We start from the raw sequence: 21037 nt of genomic DNA, 5'->3' as shown, positions 1-21037 counted from the left end.
AAGGGTTCATTAAAAATGATTTGTTCATTTGTATTTTCAACTCATTAATGTTATATAAATGATTTTGCTTTTATTATTTATCAGTTAATAGAAAAATATTTTAGATTGTAAAAGTACCCCAAAATTATAAAGGCAAATTTATGGAATTAGGTAAGAGCATTAATTTACCATAATTACCTGGGGTGCCAATTGTTAATTTCTGAACTATTACATTTATGTGTTCTAGAGTCAAGTGATATTTGATATCTTTATACATATAAATATTATTTTTAAATGTTTATGCTAATTGATTTCAGATTCTTATTTAGATATAATAGTATTAGTGATTGGCTCCTGTTTTCCTCATGGTTCTTGTTCTCAAAATGGTAGACTAAGTTTCTGGGGGAAACATGAAGGGAAGGGGAAGGCTTAGTGGGAAGATTTTTTTCTGTAGGTACAGAGAGATGAAAGGTAGACCCTGAGTCCAGTCTTCTTGGAACAGGCTAAGAGAGCTAGAGAACTAATGGAGGTTTTCTGTAATTATCACTACTTTTCTGCAAGTCTAACCAGCCCCAGGACTCAGAATCATCCTCATCTAGACCCAAACCTGGAAAGAACAGTGCTAACAGGTGACACCAAACTGAAGCCAGCAATGGATGGATTTGAATCCCTCAGACCCCACCTCCCAACTCACTGACAAATTTTGCTCTGTTCCTTTTATTAATTTAGACACAAAGAGACACTACACCTGATAAGATTGAGTTATTTTGAGTCCTACTTATTTTGTTTATTTTATATAAAAACAATGTATTTATGAGAAAAATATCTATGACCACCTTAAAAGTTGAGGGAAAAGGACTCTCTTGAGAAAGCAATAGGATTTCTTAGCAGTAATAAGAGCTTTTTGAATTCTTACAAAGCAAAGGGGCCAAAATTTCATGAATTTTTAAAAAGAAGGCCAGGATGCTATCCTATGATATCAAACTATATGTTATATTTAATTACAATTTTGCCTTTTTTAGTACTTCCTGGCTCTGGCATAGTATTACCTCTAAGAATATTCTGGAACATAAAACTTATTTGGGGCTTGAAATCAGAGTGGATTTCTAGGACAGTGTAATTGCCTCACTCTTGGGGTTAGGGACTCCTGGAAGAACCATCTAGCTATAGTGTGTGTCTAGTCACTCTTATTTAGGCTTTTGCTAGAAGTAAAATTAGTGGGTCTTTTAGGCATCTTCCAAAAGATACCTGGTACCTACACAGAGTTAGGTAGAACAGGACTCAGGTATGGCCATTAGTGACATAAAATAATTTTCCTAAAGCTCATGAAGTGAAATTACCTGGTTTTTGTCCATTTATCTCAGATAAATGAAAAATTAATTACCCTGCACTAAGTTAAATGATAAGAAAAGAATGCTCCATTTCATAATCCAGTTGACAGTCTCATGATAACAGAGAGAATCTAGAAAAGGTTAGAGCTTCTTATACATTGAAATTTTCAGCCTAGTGTATCATGAAGGTGCTGACTGGTTAGCTAGTGAAATCATGTCTTTGTTTCAAGATTTTCTTACAACTTTCCACTACTTACAACTTTCTACTCTTACAAAGTTAATTTAATTCCAGCTTTAATTATATATATTCCCCATATATAGTTCATGGGTAATTGTTAATAAAGAGTTATATTTGGAATTCAGAGACTAATTTTCCTAAATGAACTTGTACACTTTTCTTATACCTAAACATGAGTTGAGGGAGGCCTCAGAAACCTTGCTAATTCAAGTGTGGTCTGTGGACCAACAGCGTTGGTATCACCTGGGAGCTTGTTAGAAATGCGAAACTTCAGGCTCCTCTCAGACCTAGTGAATCAGAAACTCTGGAGATGTGACTCAGCAGTCTTTGCTTTAACAAGGCCTCTAGGTGATTCTGACATGCCAAAGTGTGAGAATCTCTGCTTTAGGGCACAGGTATCTTTCTTTGCTATCTTCCACATGCTAGCACTGACTTTCTTCCCTGGAGTATGCTCCTGTGACTTGGGACCTACAAACTTGAATCTTTGGTTAAGAAGTATATATGATCAATATTCTTCTTCCTTACTTACATATGTGTCCATTACAATTCCCCAGTGTTGAGGTGGTTTGGAATGATAAAATACAGAATTTTGCATTAGGTTGGGAATCTTGCAATGAGAAAAGAAAATAAGAGAGAGCCTTATGATGTGCCAGATGATTACAGTGAATTTTTTCCCCCAGAAGTAATTCATATTTTACTCTGAGCATCATTTTCCTCCTCAGTGAGAAATTTTGATTCTGGCCACAATTGCTTTTAGCTGATTATACCACACTGGTGTCTTTTGATCCTGAAAAAAAAAAAGCCCTGGAGAAAATTTCACTAACCATTAGAACAAGAGCAACAAAGATATTTTGTTTGGAGAAATGGAAGTGTTTCAGGTGTTCAGGTGGAAGGAAATCAAGGAAGAAGAAAATATGGTGAAGAAAAGATGGTAAAGAAAGCAATTTGGTGAAAGTGTTTGTTCTTTTATGGCAAAATGACAGCAGTCCATACACTCTCGAATCTCTAATTACCAAATCATAAATAACAGAGTTTTTGTTTTACAATTTGGGCTTTGCTTTTTCTTATTCATTACCTCCAAAGTGGCCATTTCCTTATGCATCCCTTAGGTTTCAAAGGAATTTATCATTATAGTCCAAAACATGATTCTTTCTAATTTCTAAAATCTACTTTTCTTTTTTTAAAGTTATCTTCTTTGAAAAAGATTCCTCACTTCCCTAAATTCCCACAGGTAAGTCAGATGAATTGCTATAGTAAAGACTTGCTCTCTTCTTTTAGTCTCCCTCCCCCCAAGACTAGCTATTTAGTGCTCTCTTAAATGAATTTTGAAATATTATATACTGTTGTTTGCATTTCAAACAATTTCAATATACAGGATCTTATTACTTATAATAATCTAAATTCCCACTATGTTTGTTTTTTTTTTCTTCATAGATTTCCACACCTACTTTTAAGAAAAAACAAGTTTTAGACAACTCATAATTTAAGGGAACAAACAAGTACTTAAATAAATTTCCAAATAGTTTCAAGCATCTTCTAAGTTACCACTTGCTTGACACATTCTTAGTGAGGTAAGAAAAAAGTATTTCAGATAACTTAGAGTTGCTGTAAGTGGCTGTTGTTAGAGCAGAAGTTTCTGAGTGGTCTTCTCTTTGGCCTTGACAGCTCAATAAAATGCTAGGAGTTTGACAGACTTTAGCTGTTATTAGAAAACAATATAACCAATATATTCCATGGTTAGGACACATTAAATTAAATTCCCATCATGTTATCTTTGGCAGATGTTCATGGACTGGTTAAAAGTTCCTTGATATTTCTTTAAAACAATATCTGATAACTCTTCTCTCTAGACCAACAGTAATTTTCCTTTTCTTGCTTGTTTTAATGGCCAAACCTACACACAGTGATTTTTTTATTTATGTACTTAGTCAGTATATTACTCATATGTTTTTTTCAACTTATGAAGAAAATGATTTTTATGAAACATACATGTGGTACTTAAACATTAATAAATAGAAAAAAAACTGATAATGCTAATCAATAAGTAGATAGATCCAAGAAATTTCAGTACATTATATTATGTTTTTACAAACTTGTCTAGACCAAGCCAAGCTAGAATATTCTGTTTTTTAAGCAGAGAAATCCCACAGTTGAGTCTATCATGTTAACTCACTCTTTTAGGTTGAATAAGCTTCTCTAGTTAAATTGACTCCCTTGCTCCCATGGTTTTCTCATTTTCTGTCCATTTTTCATGTTGCCATGTGGTTATCAACATGGTTTCAAAAGTTCTCTGTTTTGAAAGTGTTTCTGGTTTCCATTGCTAGCAAGATAAAATCATAATAATCTTATTATTATAGAATGTAAATTTCTTCACAAGTTAGTCCTAATGTTCCAACATCATTCTACTTCTTCTACTCATTTCTTCCATGTTCTAGCCACATGTGACTTCTTGCTGGCCTCTGAATATACCATGTCCTGAAACATTCATGAGTTTGTTTCATGCTGTATGACCTTCCAGTAAACTCTCTTCCTTAGGGCCTGCAACACTCCCATAATGCCTTGTGGTTAACACAGGGTGACCCTATATCACCTATGTCTCAAATAAACCAAGGTCTCTTGTCTTCCAGGCCTTTCTGGAAACAGAGTGGGGTAGTATACAGTGTGTACAAATCTCCTGAATAAAGTATTTTTATTTAAAAATCATGTTTTTAATGTTTTAAATGTTTTAAATCTGTGCTTTGTATAAATGAATAGGTAACAATTTTTGCCTCAGAACAGAATATGAAATAAGGGAGTTATAATTGGAAAGCCCTTGGGCTGATAATTTTTACTCTGCTGAAAGCAATAAAAATAGTCATAGCACCTCTGTCTGTCCCTCTTCATCTCAGAATGGTGACTCATGGTCTCAATGGCCCAGCTGTGGGTAGCAGATGATCTCTCTGATCATTACAGAGTGAGTGAAACCAGTTCCAGGGCTTTGCACTACTTGGGCACGTAAGAATCCATCTTTGAATGGAGGGCAGAGGTAAAACATTAATATCTGGATAGTGCTTCCTGTCATATTTGATAGGAAGTTAAGGAGTCTAAGTCTTTAGTAGCTAGACACTACTCTGCAGTTTTCTTCTTATCAAAAGCATCACAGAACAACATTGGCTAAAGAGAAGAAGAAATTCAGTTTTGCAGAACCAAGCATACATTCTATCTATTCCCTTTGAATAGAATTAATAATTCCCTGTTTTCTGCCCGATCGCTCATCCCCTTTGAAGTTTCCTGATTCTCCCTCCCTGATCCCATCCTCAGGGAGAACACCTCTCTACTAAACTACACTCTGGAATCTCTCTTGTGTATAATTCTTTTTCAGAGGTTTCATATTGGGTATGCCATTATTAGTTTTTCATGTATCTCCCACACTAACCTGTGTTTTATCTGCCTTAGTATCTTTGGCATCTAGTATGGTTCTTGGCCTATAGTGGGTATTAGTGAGTGTGTTAGTCGCTCAGTCATGTCCGATTCTTTGCGACCCCATGGACTGTAGCCCACCAGGCCCCTCTGTCCATGGAATTCTCTAGCAAGAATACTGGGGTGGGTTGCCATTTCCTTCTCCAGGGGATCTTCCCAACCCAGGGATCTAAACTGGATCTCCCTCATTGGAGGCAGATTCTTACCATCTGAACCACCAGGGAAGTCCATATGAGGTGGTATTGTTGTTGTTTTTTATAGTAAATAAGTAATAAATATTAAGTGAATGAAGGGTATGGCTAAAATGAAAAAAGAAATAAGTTAATCTATCTTTGGATTCTGCTGTGTTGTTAAAGTTTCCCTATTGCATTTCACTTTATGAAAAGCAAAGAAATTTTCACTTTAAGTAATTTATTTCAATTTTATACTCATTGAATACCTTAGAAGGTACTATGATAAGTGTTTTAAGAGACACACAGATATTTAAGTCCCCAGTTAATTCTGGAAGCACTTCTAATACATACTTTTTGAAAGTAGTAGTAGAGACTAAATACATTTGAGTTGAATGAAATATTTCTTGAATATTTTCGCAAGGACTGGGCAAGTTGGCAATCCCATTTATCTATTTAACAAACATTTATTGAGTACCAACTGTGGGCCAAGCTTGGTAGTTGGGTAACAAAGAAGATACCATCAAACACATTCTCTGTTCGTGGAAATTACAAATTACAATTTAGTGTGTGAGAGGAATTAAATAAATACAGAAATAATCGTTTAGAGAGATTTTTCAAGTGCTAGGAAGAAAATTGTCAAATATAATAATTATATTTTTCAATGTTGGAAATAGCATATTTAGAAATTAGTTGTCTCAAAATATAGAAAAGCATTTGGAAACTTATTCCAGGTACTTTGAAATCTTAGCAAATGCTGTATGATCAGAATCTTTTGGTTATCTTTAAAGATATTGATAAATGAAGTACTTTTATGGTACAATTTTAATAATGGGAATGAGTTAACTTACTTCCTATTGAAATTTTTATTCATGATATTTGTAGGAGAAGCAGAAAATCATATGTATGTATGTGGGAACTAATATTTTATCAACATCAAGAAGAGAATAGCTGTACATTCCTAGCAAATCAGCAGTTTCCCTGTCATATCTGACTTTCATTTCATTTTTAATGTTGTTTTCTTGCAATGACAAGAATATTGAACTGAAACCCTGTAAAGAATTTTATTATGTTTTAAAATGTTGAAAAAATTGGGACTGGATCCTTGTTGATGTGTTAACATTAATGCAGAGTGTCTAGAAGTAGGTATCCATTTGTTTATTCACATAAACTTTCTAATCAGTCACACTCAACAGAAAATGGATGAAAGTAACAGAATACTCATTAAGGGAAATTATATTAATAGCCATTTGACCTAAATTTCATAGACTTGCTAATTTTTTGAGTACTTACTAATTTTCCTAACTGAATCAGCATTTATGCTCTCTTAATCCAAAATCACTTCAGATGGTGATTGCAGTCATGAAATTAAAATACTCTTACTCCTTGGAAGGAAAGTTATGACCAACCTAGATAGCATATTGAAAAGCAGAGACATTACTTTGCCAACAAAGGTCTGTCTAGTCAAGGCCATGGTTTTTCCAGTGGTCATGTATGGATGTGAGAGTTGGACTGTGAAGAAAGCTGAGCGTCGAAGAATTGATGCTTTTGAACTGTGGTGTTGGAGAAGACTCTTGAGAGTCCCTTGGACTGCAAGGAGATCCAACCAGTCCATTCTGAAGGAGATCAGCCCTGGGATTTCTTTGGAAGGACTGATGCTAAAGCTGAAACTCCAGTACTTTGGCCACCTCATGCGAAGAGTTGACTCATTGGAAAAGACTGATGTTGGGAGGGATTGGGGGCAGGAGGAGAAGGGGACGACAGATGATGAGATGGCTGGATGGCATCACTGACTTGATGGATGTGAGTTTGAGTGAACTCTGGGAGTTGGTGATGGACAGGGAGGCCTGGGATGCTGCAATTCATGGGGTCACAAAGAGTCAGACATGACTGAGTGACTGAACTGAACTTAACTGAATAAAAAGACCTAAGTAGATTTATGTATGAAATTTAGAAAATATTTTGAAGGGAAGGTGATATGTGCATTCTATATTAGTTAGCATTTTTGAGCACTTCCATTTTTTATTACAATAGTAGTTTGTATGAGCTGAGTGTCACCAACCTTCATTCATTCAGCAAATGTTGACTGATCACCCATTATGTGCCAAGTTCTGTTCTTGGCATTGTATGTACATATCTGTTCTATGAATCTGAGAAAATAATACACACTGTCACCAATCATCACATCTGATGTCCTGACATTGGTTGGCTCTTTTCTTCATGTGCTTCGGTTCGGGAGAAGTTTGCAATAAGACAGTAAAATGGATATTTAGGTTCTTCTTCTGGATTTGATTTAAAACTAAAAAAGCTTTTAATATATATTATTTCTGAATTAGATAAATCTCTATCTTGGGAATACAACCCAGACTAGCTTTTGCTTTCTTCTGGGTTAGCTCTGTTCTTAGAATGACTTTCTCCATAATGTAGCAAAGAGACCTCTCGGCAACTCCCGGCTTACTTTGTTATTGGTTTGTTTGTTTGTTTGTTTTCAGCAGATGATTACCATTTCCCCCCATATCAGTTCCCCAAAACACACTGATGGACTCTGCCTGGGCCATGGGTTCTGATAGGTCAACCCAGATCTTGTGCCCACACCTGGGAAGAGAAAGATAAACTGAAAATATTAACAGCTTTTACAGAATCATATGAAGTGAGGAAAGGTCAGTGTGCTAGTGGGAAAAAGACATGTTATTTCCAAAAGAAGGACTAGAAGATGCTGGCAGACTCAGATGGTAAAGCATCTGTCTACAATGTGGGAGACCCAGGTTTGATATCTGGGTTGGGAAGATCCCCTGGAGAAGGAAATGGCAATCCACTCCAGTACTCTTGCCTGGACAATCCCGTGGACAGAGGAGCCTGGTAGGCTACAGTCCAGGGGATTGCAAAGAGTTGGAAACGACTGAGTGACTTCACTTCTTCACCACAAATATATATAAAAGTTAATTGTTTTTGTGACTTAAAAATAAACCTTCTAAATCTATTAGAAGTGATCTAGAATATTATGTCACTTTGCAGAATAAATTTGGCCAAAGAGTATAAAATCAGGAAATTCTAAGGTATATTAGAAATCATCTCTATTCAAAAGATCAAATACCTTTTCTTCTTTGTTGGATGACTATGCATTTTAGAAAGATACTCTTATCTTTGATAGATGCGTTTTTGAGTAATTTTAAATTTTGATATAATTTCAAAATTATAAAAATGTTGCAAGAGTAGTACAAGGAACTCATTATTACCTATATACATTTTACCCTGATTCATTAATTGTTTACATTGTGTATCATTTACTTTATTATTCTCCCTCTCTCTTCCTTTTTCTGAACTTTTGGAGAGTCAATTGGAGACACTATGATACTTTACCTTTAAAAACTTCATTATTTTCTGTGAACAAGGGCATTGTCCCACATAATCTCAACATAGGTATCAAAACTCAGGAACCTTACCACTGATAAAATACTATTACCTAATTTAGAGTTCATACATATTCAAATGTTGTAAATTGTCCCCAAATTGTGACTATTTCTCACAGGTCAGGACCAATGCAGGCACATGCAATACACTCTTTTCTTGTTTCTTTTGTCTCCTTTAATCTAGAAGAATCTCTCAAACTTTGTTATATTGACCTTGTTATTTTTTTTAAAAGTGTAAGCTAGTTATTTGAAAGAATATTCTTCAATTTGGATTTGGCTCATGTTTTCATGATTCAGTTCAGTTCAGTTCAGTTGCTCAGTCATGTCCGACTCTTTGCGACCCCATGAATTGTAGCACGCTAGGCCTCCATGTCCATCACCAACTCCCGGAGTTCACCCAAACTCAAGTCCATTGAGTCAGTGATGCCATCCAGCCATCTCATCCTCTGTCGTCCCCTTCTTCTCCTGCCCCCAATCCCTCCCAGCATCAGAGTCTTTTCCAATGAGTCAACTCTTTGCATGAGGTGGCCAAAGTACTGGCGTTTCAGCTTTAGCATCATTCCTTCCAAAGAACACCCAGGACCCATCTCCTTTAGAATGATTAAATAGATTTAAGCTATACATTTTTGGCAGGAATAACACAAAAGTGATAGTCTCTCCTCAGTATGTTCATGATGTTGTTTTGTCCCAGTATTAATGATATTGCACAAATACACATATACCTGCATCTATGTTTATCTATTTACATTAAAAAATATGAGTTTATTCTGTTACCAATACCAATACTTTCATTTGCTCAGCATACACCTTTCCTTTTTTTTTTTTTTTTTGAGTTTATATGACATGCAGAATACCTTATTGTCACTCTGGAGAGTTTAGAAAGACTAGGAGGAAATATCTGTATCAGGAAAGTCTTACTAATCTGATCAACTTCTTTCATTAGGTGATGAAAAACATGATTTATGAAAAATCAACATTCAGTTATTAAAGAAACCCAGAGAAGGCTTGTTGTGTAAAGTGAGTGCTTAATGTTCCTAAAAAAACAAAACTCATGGGGTGTAGATGAGTTTTCTTAATCCTCATGTGATTATGGGAAGGGGTGCTTGTGGTTAGGCTTTTGAAGCTGATAATATTGTTCTACTAGAGGCATGTTTTGGAGAAGGCAATGGCAACCCACTCCAGTACTCTGGCCTGGAGAATCCCATGGATGGAGGAGCCTGGTAGGCTGCAGTCCATGGGGTCGTGAAGAGTTGGACACCACTGAGCGACTTCACTTTCACTTTTCACTTTCATTCATTGGAAAAGGAAATGGCAACCCACTCCAGTGTTCTTGCCCGGAGAATCCCAGGGATGGGGGAGCCTGGTGGGCTGCCATCTCTGGGGTCGCACAGAGTCGGACACGACTGAAGCGACTTAGCAGCAGCAGCAGCAGAGGCATGTTTACTCTTCAAACGTAATCTATGAAGATGTTAGAACAGATGAGGTTGGTCTGTTAAAAAACAAACAAACAATGAAATACTAGATTGTAGAAGACATTAACTTCATGAGATAGCCATGAAATTATAATTATAGGGAAAAATCTCTAAGACCAAATTTATAATAGAATATTTCCATGTTATAATGATGTTCCTCACTATTAAATGTAACTTTCTTCAACCTGTAAAGTATCAGTGGTATTCAAAGTTTTTAGTTCTTTTGCTTTAATATTAATCAAAAACCTTGTCTTTTGTGTCAATCCACATGGCATGTACCATAGATTTTATAGATGACTTTTGATTCAGATGATTAAGAGGAATTCACCTTCTTCCTTTTCTACTCCCTAGACTATCTTTGTTGAAGAGAAGTTGTCAGGCACTGTTCTAAAATTATGAGATAAAGGTGATATTATTTCATTATGAAGCAGAGATATTCACATGTACACTGTATCTGTGGCATACTTCACTATTTTATAGTAAGTGAGAATTACTTTTCTTAAAAACAACAAAAGCTAAACTTTTAACTATTGAAAAAAGGCAGTCTTTATTTCAACTTAGACTTATTAACCCCTGAACAATAAACATTATATCCTATAATGTTAAGAAGGGGAGAGTCAACTATTTTAATAACTTGCTTAATGTCTTATAACAACACTCTGTGCTCTGAGAAAATAAAGATAATATGTACCTATTGTGTACTGGAAACAAAATTCTTAGTTTTATGCATATTAGCTCATTTAATACTCCTGAAATACCTGTGTGAGGTAGATACTAATATTATAATTTTCAGATGTAAAACAGAGGTTTAACTACTTTACAAAGTCACACAGCTAGAAAAGTCAGAGCTGAGACTTGAATACAGGGAATCTGCCTTGTGAGTCACTTGTCATAACAAATTACTTCTTCAGTTACAAATTAGATGAATTTATTCCTGCAAAGGTTTTGTACTATAATTTAAATAATATATAATTTAGATGTTTTCAGACACTATTTTAATAATAATTTGAAAATTTATACCATCATGCATAATCTTTACAACAATTTGATAATTTTTTAAAAATTTGTTTTAGGAGTTTGAAAGTACAAACTACACAAATAGATTTAAATGCCTTTTCACTATTAAGAATAAAATGGTAGTTTGTTAGTTGATATTGGCTTTTAATGTATCCTGTTTAACCCTGAAGGAACACTAGTACATTAAATTTGTGCCTAATTAAAGGAAGATAATTTTATGAATATAACTACTGTACTGTTATTTTTATAAAATAATGAAATTTGAATCATAACTCTGGAGTGTCTCAGTTGGCACATATGTTCCCTGGCAAAGGAAAGATTAAACTTACATTGGTTTCTAAATTGCTGAAGACCAATTATTTTGCTGATGATATTCATTTACATTCTTCCCCGAGTGTGAAAAAGTACTTTAATTTATTTGTAATTGATGACAAAATTACTCTAGAGGCTTGTATAGAAGAATGAAAAGGTGTCTTCTTTTGGTTTGAAGGCAAGGGTGATGCATATTTCGGCACTATCCTATCTAATTAGATAACTCATTTAAGATTTATGCTGTTAAATGTCTTCATAGTTCCATTTTATGTGGATGGAGACACAGTGTAGTGTAGTGGAACAACTATTAGATTAGTCCAAGTTCCCAACCATTAGACATAGAATTTTAAATAAAGTCATTTAACATCTGAGTCAGTTTCCTCATTGTCTCAGTTTCCTCATTTGTAAAATAGGGCTAATAATGCCCTCCTCCTACCTTATCTAGTTGTGAGGACTGATTGAAACATTGTACAGAAAATTATTTTTAAGCATTTTCTGACTTGTTAAATGTACATTGTCTTTACTAATGAAGGCAGAAAGCCATAACATTTAGTTTAGCTTTATTAAACATTACAGTTGATTCTTCAATAAACAGGGATAGCAGGGTGACAATATACAGCCTTGACGTACTCCTTTCCCAATTTGGAACCAGTCTGTTGTTCCATGTCCGGTTCTAACTGTTGCTTCTTGATCTACATATGGGTTTCTCAGGAGACAGTTAAGGTGGTCTGGTATTCCCATCTTTGTAAGAATTTTCCAGTTTGTTGTGATCCACACAGTCAAAGGCTTTGGCATAGTCAATAAAGCAGAAATAGATGTTTTTCTGGAACTCTCTTGCTTTTTTGATGATCCAGAGGATGTTGGCAATTTGATCTCTGGTTCCTCTGCCTTTTCTAAAACCAGCTTGAACATCTGGAAGTTGAGGGTTCACGTATTGTTGAAGCCTGGCTTGGAGAATTTTGAGCATTACTTTACTAGCTTGTAGCCAATGAAGCAGATTTTTTTCCCCTTGGAATTCCCTTGCTTTTTCTATGATCCAACAGATGTTGATCCCTAATTCCTCTGCCTTTTCTAAATCCACTTTGAATATTTGGAAGTTCTCAGTTCACATGCTACTAAAGCCTAGCTTGAAGGATTTTGAGCATAACATCATTAGCATGTGACATGAGCACAATTTTACCATAATTTTGATATTATTTAGCATTGCCTTTCTTTGGGATTGGAATGAAAATTGACCTCTTTCAGTCCTGTGGCCACTGTTGTTTTCTAAATTGCTGATATATTGAGTGCAGCATTTGAACAGCATCATCGTTTGAAGTGAAGTGAAGTGAAGTCGCTCAGTCGTGTCTGACTCTGCGACCCCATTGACTGTAGCCTGCCAGGCTCCTCTGTCCATGGAATTTTCCAGACAAGAATGTTGGAATGGGTTGCCATTTCCTTCTCCAGGGAATCTTCCCAACCCAGGGATTGAACCCAGGTCTCCTGCATTGTAGGCAGATGCTTTTACCGTCTGAGCCACCAGGGAAGTCCCATCATTGTTTACTACAATCCAATTTGTGGAACATTTTCATCACCGCTAAAATGAACTTCTATGTCCATTTGTAGTTATTCCCTGTAGCTACAGTATGATGTTGGAGATGCCAAGGGAACATTTCATGCAAAGATAGGCACAAGAAAGGACAAAAATAGCAAAGACCTAACAGAAGCAGAAGAGATTAAGAAGAGGTGGCAATAATATACAGAAGAACTCTACAAAAAAGTTCTTAATGACCCAGATAAGCATGATGTATGGTGACTTACCTAGAACCAGACATCCTGGAGTATGAAGTCAAGTGGGCTTTAGAAAGCATTTTATGAATAAAGCTAGAGGAGGTGATGGAATTTCAGTGGAGCTATCACAAATCCTAAAAGATGATGCTGTGAAAGTGCAGCGCTCAGTATGCCAGCAAATTTGGAAAATTTTGCAGTGGCCACAGGACTGGAAAAGGTCAGTTTTCATTCTAATCCCAATGAAAGGCAATGCCAAAGGATTTTCCAATTACTGCACTGCTGCTGCTGCTGCTGCTAAGTCGCTTCAGTCGTGTCCGACTCTGTGCGACCCCAGAGATGGCAGCCCACCAGGCTCCCCCGTCCCTGGGATTCTCCAGGTAAGAACATGAGCGGGTTGCCATTTCCTTCTCCAATGCATGAAAGTGAAAGTGAAGTTGCTCAGTCGTGTCCGACTCTTCATGACCGCATGGACTGCAGCCTACCAGGCTCCTCCATCCATGGGATTTTCCAGGCAAGAGTACTGGAGTGGGATGCCATTGCCTTCTCTGAATTACTGCACAATTGTATTCATTTCACATGCTATCAAGATTATTTTCAAAATCCTTCAAGCTAGACTTCAGCAGTATATGAACTGAGAACTTCAATATGTACAATCTGTATTTAGAAAAGGCAGAGGAACCAGAGATCAAATTGCCAACATCTGCTGGATCACAAAGCAAGGAAATTTAAAAAAGTATTGCTTCTGCTTCATTGACTATGCTAAAGCCTTTGACTATGTGGAACACAGCAAACTGGGGAATATTCTTAAAAAGATAGGACTACCAGACCACATTACCTGCCTCCTGAGAAATGTGTATGCAGGTCAAGAAGCAATAGTTAGAAGTGGACATGGAACAACAGACTGATTCCAAATTGGGAAAGAAGTACATCAAGGCTGCATATTGTCACCATGCTTATTTAACTTATATGCAGAGTACATTGTGTGAAATACTGGACTGGATGACTCACATCAACATTGTCAGGAGAACTATCAGCAACTTCAGATATGTAGATAATACCACTTTAATGGCAGAAAGTGAAGAGGAACTAAAAAGCCTGTGGATGAAGATGAAGGAGGAGAGTGAAAAAGCTGACTTAAAACTCAACATTCAAAAAAAGAAGATTATGGCATCCAGTCCTATCACTTCATGGCGAATAAATGGGGAGAAGTGGAAAGAGTGTCATTTTTCATTTTCTTGGGCTCCAAAATCACTGCAGATGGTGACTAAAGTCATGAAATTAAAAGACACTTACTGCTTGGAAGAATAGCTGTGAAAACCTGGACAGTGTATTAAAAAGCAGTGACATCACTTTGCCGACAAAAGTCCATATACTCAAAGCTATGATTTTTCCAGTAGTCATGTACAGATGTGAGAATTGGACCATAAAGAAGGCTGAGCGCCAAGGAATTGATGCTTTTGAACTGTGGTGCTGGAGAAGACTCTTGAGAGTCCCTTGGACTGCAAGGAGATCAAACCGGTCAGTCATAAAGAAAATCAAACCTGGTTGACATGAGAAGAAATGGTTTCTTGTCCCAGTTATTAGCTGTGATACCTTGGGCAGGTTACTTAACTTCTCTGACCCTGATTAGTCTTATCTTTACAATGGAGACATTTCAGTGGACCATTAACATCCTGTTTTGTAATCTCCACTGGCTTCTTGATGTGCAGCAAATCTTAAGTGGAAATCTGAAAAATCTACTCTGACGTCTTCATTTGATGTTCTGGTTAATGTTTTAGAGGCTAGTGATGGAAATCAGAGTTCTCTTCAGCTGTCTTGCTTAACTAAACAAAATATGGATTACATTTTGGAAGAAGTTATGAGGAAGGAGACTCATTTCATTTGTCTTGAGAAGTTTAGAAAATCAATTTAAGAAGACCGGTGGAATCAGTTTCCTGTTCAGGAATCAAACCTGCAGCATCTGCATTGGCAATCTTAACACTGGATTGCCAGGGAAGTCCCAGGTGAACACTATTTTAAGGAATTCTCTATAAACCTCAAAGCAGACAGACATGCTTAGTCACTGAGTGCTGCCCAGCTCTTTGCAACCCCATGGACCTGCCAGGCTCCTCTGTGCATGGGATTTCCCAGGCAAGAATACTGGAGTGGGTTGCCATTTCTTCCTCCAGGGATCTTCCTGACCCGGGGATTTGAACCCAGGTCTCCTGCGTTATAGGAGATTCTTTACCAGGTTTTTCTTATTCAGCCCCATCCTGCAGAATGCACCAGCTGGAATAAACAACTACAGAACCACCTGCTGCTGCTGCTGCTAAGTCGCTTCAGTCGTGTCCGACTCTGTGTGACCCCATAGACGGCAGCCCACCAGGCTCCCCCGTCCCTGGGATTCTCCAGGCAAGAACATTGGAGTGGGTTGCCACTTCCTTCTCCAATACAGAACCACCTAGGACAGCACAATTAGGAAAAGAAATTAAATATCCTGGTAATGTGTCTAATAACTATTAATTTATCATTGTTGTAAATTTATGAAATTGCAGCTGCAATAGAAAAATCGGAATAGCTGGACTTGTGACCAGAGGAAAAGAAAGAAAGGGGTATATAAGTATTTTGGGACGTCCCTGGCAGTCCAGTGGTTAGGACTCTGCTCTCATGGTGTGGGTTTAATCCCTGGTTAGGGAATTAAGATCCCACAAACCATGTGCCAAAAAAATACTTCTTTTAAAAAGTTGATGTTTCCAGTTTTCTGCATTATAATGCTGTAGTGAATAAGAAACATCTTACGAGTATCATTTGGAAACTTGAGGGAAATTTTGGTACCATAAATTATTGGAAGCTTTACAATTTGGTAGGTTAGTTAAATAAGTTGTCTTACATGCATACAATGAAATGCAACCCTTAAAAAGAATGAGTTAAATCTATAAATACTGATATTTTAAAATGGTCACAGTATATTATTAAATAGAAAAAGAAGTTGCTTAGCAGTGTAAAATCCCATTAACATTTATATAGAAAAGTTAATATTTCATAGAGTAAAATCTGGAAGAATAAATTTTAAGCAATGATGAACTTATTCATCAAATTCAAGTTTTTTGAAAAAATTATCTAAATGGTGCATGAATAAATTCATCTTACAAAAATAAATTAATACAGATTCACAGATACTTGTATTCAAATGTTCAGTTTTATTCATAAAAGTCCAAAACTTCAGAACAACCCAAATGGGCTATCAGTTGATGAATGGATAAAGAAACTAGTATATCCACGATGGAATAGTACTTGGCAATTAAAAAGAACAAAGTATTGGTACATGCTGTAACATGGATTAATCTCAAAATCATTATGCTAGGAGAAAGAGTTCATACACAAGAGTTTGGCCGTTCTGTATTACTCTGTAAAATTTACATGAAATTTTGGAAAAGGCAATCTGTTACGACAGCATCAGTGGTTGGCCAGTGGCTTGAAGTGAGGGAAGAGGATGACTACAAGTGAGTATGAGAACTTTGGGGGGTAATGTAAACAATTAATATCATGATTATGGTGTTGGCTACAGTACTGTATGCACTTGTTAAAATTAATAGAATTGTACACTTAGAATTGTGTTGCATGTAAATTATATCTCAATAAAGTGAATTTTTTAAATAGAAAAAAAAAAAAAGAAAATCAAACCTGAATATTCATAGGAAGGACTGATGCTGAAGCTGAAGCTTCGATATTTTGGCAACCTGATGTGAAGAACTGACTCATTGGAAAAGACCCTGATGCTGGGAAAGATTGAAGGCAAGAAGAGAAGGGGACAACAGAGGATGAGGTGGTTGGATGGCATCACTCACCATCTCATCCTCTGTCCTCCCCTTCTACTCCTGCCTTCAGTCTTTCCCAGCATCAGGGTCTTTTCCAATGTGTGGGCTCTTCACATCAGGTGGCTAAAGTATTGTAGTTTCAGCTGCAGCATCAGTACTTCCAATGAATATTCAGGACTGATTTCCTGTAGGATTGACTGGGTGGATCTCCTTGCAGTCCCAGGGACTCTCAAGAGTCTTCTCCAAAACCACAGTTCAAAAGCATCAATTCTTCAGCACTCAACTTTCCTTATAGCCCACCTCTCATATCCATACATGACTACTGGAAAAACCATAGCTTTGATTAGATGGACCTTTGCTGGCAAAGTGATGTCTCTGCTTTATAATATGCTGTCTAGGTTGGTTAGAGCTTTTCTTCCAAGAAGCAAGTGTCTTTTAATTTCATGGCTGCAGTCACCATCTGCAGTGATTTTGGAGCCCCCCAAAATAAAATCTGTCACTGTTTCCATTGTTTCCCCATCTATTTGCCATGAAGTGATGGGAGAGATGCTGTGATCTTAGTTTTCTGAATGTTGAGCTTTAAGTCAACTTTTTCACTCTCTTTCACTTTCATCAAGAGGCTGTTTAGTTCTTCTTTGCTTTCTGCCAAAAAGATGGTGTCATCTTTGTATCTAAGGTTACTAATATTTCTCCCTGAAATCTTGATTCCAGCTTGTGCTTCATTCAGCCTGGTATTTCCCATGATATACTCTGTACAAAAGTTAAATAAGCAGGGTGACAGTATACAGCCTTGACATACTTCTTTCCCAATTTGGAACCAGTCTGTTGTTTCATGTCCACTTCTAACTATTGCTTCTTGACCGGCATATACATTTCTCAGGAGGCAAGTAATATGGTCTGGTAGTCCCATCTCTGTAAGAATTTTCCACAGTTCGTTGTGATCCACACATCAAAGGCTTTGGTGTATTCAATAAAGATGAAATAGATGTTTTTCTGGAACTCTTGTAAATTTTAGTATTGATAATTCCTGGCTTTGTACTATCCATTATGATGTCACTGTTTTTACCATGTGATGACCACTAGTAATTTGTATTTTTTTAAAATATTTTCAATATTTGTTTTGGCCTAGGAATGATTTATGTGAAAATTTTATATCTGAAACAAACATGTCAGTAGTCCAGAGCCATATTATTAGCTAAACTCTCACAGTTTAGGATGTTAATAAAGAGTTAAATGACCATTTCTTAATTTATTTGTAAATATGTCTGTTTTTTAAATCTGAAATTCTTTTCTAAGTGATTGAAATTTAGCCTCTGTGGTTTAGTGTGAAAGAAAAGTCCAATAAAATTAAATCCCGATAATACCCTTTGGAGTATTATATTTCATATTACTGACAGCACTTTGGTAAGTAATAATGTGGTATAAATGCTTATACCAATTGCACATATACACTAAATTTAACTTGTTTGTGTGCATAACTTTTGGGTTATTAAAAAAAAAATTTGAGTGGTATATTATTTATTAGGACTTAAACCTTTTTGTCTCTTGCAAGTAATCCTTTGTTTGATAGCCAAATAAAATCGTGTGATCTCAATATCATCTTTTCCCTGAAGTGTTCATTCCATTGATGTTAGGATGTGCTCTTTATAGGGGGACAGGATTTGATATCTGGGACCACTTTCCTGTGAATTGTTCATTTTGTTATTCTCATGATCAACACAAGATGCCACAATAAATGTATCTATAAGCTTATTTCTGATTTTTAGTTATTTGTGAAATTTGTTAAAAGTAAGCCTGTTCAAAATATGAGAGAATTATTTTTCATACCTTGTCATGGTACAGAACATTTGTGGGTGATGAAATAGATTTTTAGATATGGGAACAAATTAGTTATAAATGATAAGTACTCATAACAGAGTTAAAATTCTTATTGATGTCTTGAAAGTTTTGATGTATGTATTCAGAGTTTATTTGACATCGAGAATTTTAGTCAGGATATAAGCTCTACTTTTTTCAACTTTGTAGTAAAAGCAGACCACATGAATGTACACTTGATCACAGGCACTATGATAAATGTTATGTGAGATACATCTGAAACAATCTGTTATCACGATGCTTATAGTTAGGAGGTATGACAGTTATCAGAGACATGAGTCAAACTTTGGTAGGTGCTCTAATGGAGGAAGAGATCCTCTGTAGTTGACAGGATCAGGGAAGCCACCAGAAATGCCATAATATGTTAGTTGGCCTTAAAGATCCCATACAGTTTTAACAAGAAATGATAGAAGGTGTTCCAGTTGGACAAAACCTTAGGGAAGAAGCTATACATGTGTAAAAAGATAAAGTATTAAGCATATTTGGATCACAGGGTAGGAAATGGTATTGAAAAGTTAGGAAGAGTCAGAGACTGGAGGACCTTCAATGCCTTAGCCAAGAACTGCAATTTTATTTAATTATCAATAAAATGATTTAAGATTTTAATCAGAGTCTAGGCAGTTGAGTGTAGCAATTGTGTGTTGACATGTTTAATGAGAAATACTGATAAGATTCTATGAAAGTAATAATAATGTTTTAAAATTTGACCATGTGATATTTTTTACTCTTTAATAATTCAGAAAGATTAATTTCTCATACTTGTAATAAAACACAATAAAATTATATAGCTGGGAGGATAATTCTATTAAGATGATGATTATAATACTATACTAATGATATTATCTATAAAATTTTAAGTAAAATTCTGGAAATATTTAATATTTTATTTTTGATATTCTCTTGAATAGTCTCATATCAATAAATTACATATTTAAATATGTAACTCTATTTCTCTAGGTTCAAATTGAGTTTGAACTTTGTGTCTTCTTAGACACGTATTTTATTTCCTTTCTGAATAACTGATGTTTATGAGTTAATGTTGGTATTTATCTTTAGATAACTTTCTGATTTTTTTAACACAGTAATAGTGTTAAAAATTCACTTACTTATCTCCCTTTCTCTCTGTGTGTGCATATATATGTATGATATATACATATGAAGTTTGAGATCATGGAAAGGTCTCTGAAATGAAAACTAAGATGGGTGGTGCTGCCATTAGACTAGACGTAGCCTGAAAGCCTGTGTTTTCTTGTTTGAAAAATAGAGAAATAATATGATACGTATAGATGTTGGGGAATTAAGTTGGATAATGGATTTAATGTAAATGTTAAAAAATCTTACCTATTATTGCTAATGTAATTTTATCATTTAGAATCTATGTTGTAATCTGAAAATATTTTCTGCTCTTCAGATTCCCAAAATTGTTCCATCATGGTTCTGTCTAGTTCTGTTTGCATTCTTCCAAAATAGATATCACTGTGATATGTTCACCTAACTTTACGTGTAAGTGCCGGATCTAAATTTTTTTACCATTTTCCTGCCTGCTGCTGTCAGCACCATAGGGTTGCTATTTTGTATTAACACAGTGAACGGATTTATGAGAACAATTACTTCTGTGTTGCTTATATTAGAGATGGTTATCTCAATTCTTACTTAGTGGGGAGTATATCCCCTGTCATCATCTGGCTCCTGGTCCACAGCTTTAAATTACTTGAAGGAGAAAATGATTATAAATGGCTCCTTCCTGTGGTGTCCCTTATACTTCCTCTTCTAACAAACACTCTTTTAGATTTTTTTCTCCTTGTGTTGCAGTCTAGGAGAGATGTCCTATCTGGTGGTCAACTTACAAAACAATTCCTTTAAGTGTCATTAGCCTATGGTTAAGAATTAGATTTATTTTTATGAAGAAACTTTTCATTGGTTATATTTTTACTGAACCAATTTTTTAAATGTGAAGAGAAACTGCTATGATTTTGTTTCATGTTTAAGGGAAAGCTACTAATAAAATATATACTTGGGAAAATATTGCACATAAGTATCATTTAAGATAGATATGGGGGCTGTATATGGGTAAAAATCAGGATTAAAATATAATGCTTCCAACTTTCATTTTTATTTGTGGTGAATAACTGACAGTATATCATATTTTTGACATGCTAGGACACATAAGCCAATTTTTATAGAATTTTTGTTTTATATTCTTATGA

At 35.7% G+C, this 21037-nt stretch overlaps 1 protein-coding gene across 6 annotated transcripts in view; it reads left to right on the top strand.

The window, feature by feature from the left end:
* Positions 1-21037, top strand: part of CTNNA3 (catenin alpha 3) — a 1976430-nt gene that overhangs the window by 333285 nt on the left and 1622108 nt on the right. The gene's annotated exons all lie outside the window — the stretch shown is intronic.

This window comes from Bos indicus, chromosome 28 (assembly GCF_029378745.1).
Source record: "Bos indicus isolate NIAB-ARS_2022 breed Sahiwal x Tharparkar chromosome 28, NIAB-ARS_B.indTharparkar_mat_pri_1.0, whole genome shotgun sequence".
NCBI classification, from domain to species: Eukaryota; Metazoa; Chordata; class Mammalia; order Artiodactyla; family Bovidae; genus Bos; species Bos indicus.
The sequence above is the reverse complement of the archived record's forward strand: the minus strand, read 5'-3'. Positions and strand labels throughout refer to the sequence as shown.